At 33.1% G+C, this 4,327-nt stretch overlaps 1 protein-coding gene across 5 annotated transcripts in view; it reads left to right on the forward strand.

Moving 5' to 3' along the window:
- The window catches only part of cunh4orf54 (chromosome unknown C4orf54 homolog), a 24,537-nt gene that overhangs the window by 624 nt on the left and 19,586 nt on the right, over window positions 1-4,327 (forward strand). The window lies entirely within an intron of this gene.

Raw genomic sequence — 4,327 nt, forward strand, 5'->3', positions numbered from 1 at the left:
CTTTCAATAGTAAGATACATCCCAAATCTTCCGTTTTTGTTTTGAAAGTTTCATAAAGATACGATGCGAGGAAGGAATCTATAAAGAGAGCCGGATTCACTGCAGCACGGATGAATCTCACATCGGATTTTGGACTCAATCTCAGCTACTGAATCACTGAAGCTAGAACTCCTCGGCTCAAAAACATATATCTTTATTTATTTGTGTTTATATAGTTATATAAATATGTGTTGATATTACTAAATAATTTATTAAATAAATTATGAACGGCTGTGTGCTTTGTAATATGCTCTTGACACATCGATATCAGAATATTCCACTCCTATTGTTATAGCCACTAAGCATATTTAAATATGCTGAACTATGTATTAAAAACATACTTAAATAATACAGTTGTTTATAAATGTAGCTTTGATAGATGTATGAATATGGTTTCCAGTAACAAAAAAGCGTGTTATGATCGATTAAATGCGCTGATATGTCATTGTGCCTGCTAAACACATAAACTGAGTGGAGTGGAGTACCGCTACAAGATGGCAGCCCTAAATCTCGTCAGCGACAATAGGCGAGAGCGGTCCATGAGGCGTCTATGCTTATATGTCTATGTGTCTAATCATCAGTAATATAATAGCCCTGCATAAATCGACATGTAAAATCAGCAGCGCTTCGCTTCACAGACGGTGGGGACTTCTTCCAACTTTTAGCGTCAGTGGGAAGGAAAGCTTAAAGAAGGGTAAGATCTGTGGACGTGATGCTAGCAAAGCTAGCTGTACTGACTGAGACACTTGTGAGTGATTCTCTAATTGGAGATACATTTGGTACTTCAAGAAATGACAAAAAAAACCTTTTCATTTCTTAAAAAGTTTCTTATGTAGTCTATTGAAAAGGCATTAAACTTTAAAAAAATCTTTAATTGCCAAACATTAGCTACATATTTTATAATTTTTTCTCAGAAAAAACGTATGTTTTGCGGTATGTTATGTCAACTCTGTTATGGACAATATAGACAGTGAGTGAAAAAAACAATAAATTCTAGCAGACTAAAATATTTTTATTCCATTACACCAAGTGTCCTACTACCCAAATACTTTAAATTGAGATGTTTTACTTAAAAATACATTTAAAAAAATCAAAAGATACTCAACTTTTCAAAGAGTTATTCGCATAGGGTCAAACGTTTTTCATTAAAACTCATTGAAAACCATCATTCTTTTAGAAATAAAATTGGTCAGTAATACTCAATCACAGCAGAAGTCAACCAACAATGTATATGGTGCTCTGGACAATTGACAGGACCATAATAATTTCGAACTGAAAACTCTGTTACTGTCAACTCTGTTACCCTATTTGGTAACAGAGTTGATGGTAACAAAATTGACAATTTCAAACATTTTCATGAAAAACTCCACTTGTGAGTAGAAATTCTGAAAAAACATGACACCACTGATATAATTATTTAAAAACCATTAAATAAACTTGTCTCTGATCAAAAATCTGTGGTATTTTTCTCATGATACTTTGGTAACAAGATTGACGTTGAAAACAATAACCCCTGGTGATTGTGATTTTTAGACTAAAATATTTCCCAGAGAATGGCACATAGACCTATGTGTGTTTGAGGTCTTACAGGAAAAGTAAATGACTTAATTTTATGTAGTTTATATAGCCATAGAAGGCAATTTCACAGATTTACAGAGACAAAACCATATGGTAACAGAGTTGAGAAAAAATTCTCGGACACATATTTTTTCGAAAATAAGGGTATTTTGAGTTAATTTAATGTGATGTTATTAAATTGACCATTTAGGCAGTTTAAAAAAAATAAAAAAAACAAATTCACCAAAGAAAAATCATAAAACATAGGTTTTTGCATCAATTTTCAGGTTAATAAAAAAGACAGTACCCAACTCGGACAACAAGAAGTCTTGGTTTTTCAGCTATATAAAATAATTTTAAATGTATTTACTTAAATGTTTTTACTTGTTAAATATTATGATCCATTAAAATGAGTAATAAATTACTAAAACATTTAAAAATTTAAATATTTTAATATACCAGACCAAAAATAATGACTCTGGACATCAAATGTATCTGCAATTATAGAATCACTCATCTGCGATGAAAAAAAGTTGTCACTCATGCGCTGAATTATTGTGTGGAGGTGTTGACTGAGATGCCGCAAATATGGGACAACGCTGTGACCAAAGTCTGCATTGATATGACATTCAGGAACGATCCGATTCTTCTGGACGTATCTTTGCTGATTAAATTTATTTCAGTTTTAAGTATTTAATATCTAGATGTTTTATGGAATGTGGCTCTTTCAGATCAATTTGAGAAGCAATTTTGATAGGTAAAACTTTATTTTTTTGTGCTGGTCTTGACATGGTCTAGGGTAGGTGGTCTTGACTACAACTCTGCTACATGGTTCCTCGGTTGCATGTCCTCTCCCACCCACCTTCTTTCCATCCCTTCTGTTGGATTTCTTTAAAAATAAATGCCACTAGTGGCAAAAAAAGTGAAGTTCATGCTATGTTAGGACAGGAAACAAGATGTTTCCATCCCTGAAATTATGATGCATAGAATCACATATCTAAGTCTAAACTATTTTACAGAGAGTAAACATAATAAAAACATGCTTTATCTGTGGCATTGTTCATTAATAAAATGGTACAATTCTAATGTATTAAAATTAAATACGATTGGTTCACTTAATTATATTGTATTAGGGATTAGATAATGCATTCAGCAAGTACTTTTACTTTTAATACTTAAGTATTTTTAAAAGCCAGTGCTTTTTTACTTTTACTTAAATGCAAATGTTAATGTGGTAGTTTTACTGTACTTGAGTAATTTTTTGTCTGTGTATTTGTACTTTTACTTAAATACATTTTTTGAGTACTTTCGCCACCACTGGTGAGTAGCAGAGTCACTAACGATGAATGTAGTAATGAATGGAGCTCTAATTATGGGAATGTGTCCACCAGGGGGGAGTGATTGGTTTCCAGGTTTTGAATTCTTGTGTAGTTGTGGACTCCGGAGTTGTGAAGCTGAGAGCAGGGAATCCATGGAGTGGTCTGGTGGAGGTTGCTGGAAAGTATACCATTGGAGGGCAGACAGATTTGGAGGAAGAGGAGCGAGACGTTACCAGTCATAGGACTTGATCCAGAGAACTTCAGTCTGGAGAGCTCGAAGAGAAACAAAGCACAGGGAGCAGAATCCGGAGCACTGCTGAGAACACCATGTATGGCTAACACTCAGGCACTGGAGGACTGGCCACTTACTCCTCTGGTTGATTTCAGAAAATGATGTGCAGGTGTGTCTGTAATGATCACATCATCTGTGCAGCAACAGGAAGTTTCTGTTACTGGAATCCGTGACACCAACTCCCTGGCTCCATCTGGTGGAGAAACTGTGGAAGTGGAACCCACAGAACCCAAACCCCAGCTTTCCAACATTATTATTGCTGTCGTTGTTGTGTTGTTGTTGTCAGTAGGAGTAGCAGTAATAGTAACACTTATTTCGGATGATATTTAAAAATATGAAGCCAGTGTTCAAATCTGAGGAGTTTTAGGTGCTTGGATTTGAAACACTGAGCTTAGAGGTGTATTCAGCTGGTCCCTAGTGGAAAAAAACAAAAACAAAAAACTTTAGTATATTTCAAACATACTTACATTTGTGTAAATACAATTTATGCATACTAAGTTTTAAGTATACGACATAAAAATATAAACAAAGTATACTAAGAGTATGGTTTTACCAATTTTGACATTATAACTTTAAACACACTTAAATTAATTGTACCAAAATACACTTTTAATAAAAGTATACTTTAAGTGAACAAAATATGTATTTTCTCAAGTGTACCAATGAAAAGATATGCTTTCAAAGATATTTTGTGCATATTTTAATATGCTCAAAATATAATATTTTAAAATTAAAAGTAAACTATTAACTATTAAATATACTCACATTTCTATATGATTTACATTACATCTCAGTGTATACTTTAGGCTAATGAAGTATGCCTTTTTAATAATCTTTACTATTTTGTTGAAATGGCAAAGAATAAAAAAATAATCCTTGTAGTGGAACTTGATGTAATGTTGTTTAACAATGTAGTAAATAATATGTTCATGCCTCAAAACATCAAATATTGACAGTTTAGTGACAGAGGTTCTACAACAAAAACATTACTTTTCCTGAACACAAAATGTAGCAGATATTTTCATGTTTAAATCTCTCCGAATATGATCTGTTGTTTTGGGGGTTTTTTTTTTTTTTTAACTAAAACACAGAAGCTGCCTTACCCAGTCTATTTTCAGAT

The sequence above is a fragment of the Poecilia formosa genome, unplaced genomic scaffold, assembly GCF_000485575.1.
Source record: "Poecilia formosa unplaced genomic scaffold, Poecilia_formosa-5.1.2 Scaffold822, whole genome shotgun sequence".
NCBI classification, from domain to species: domain Eukaryota; kingdom Metazoa; phylum Chordata; class Actinopteri; order Cyprinodontiformes; family Poeciliidae; genus Poecilia; species Poecilia formosa.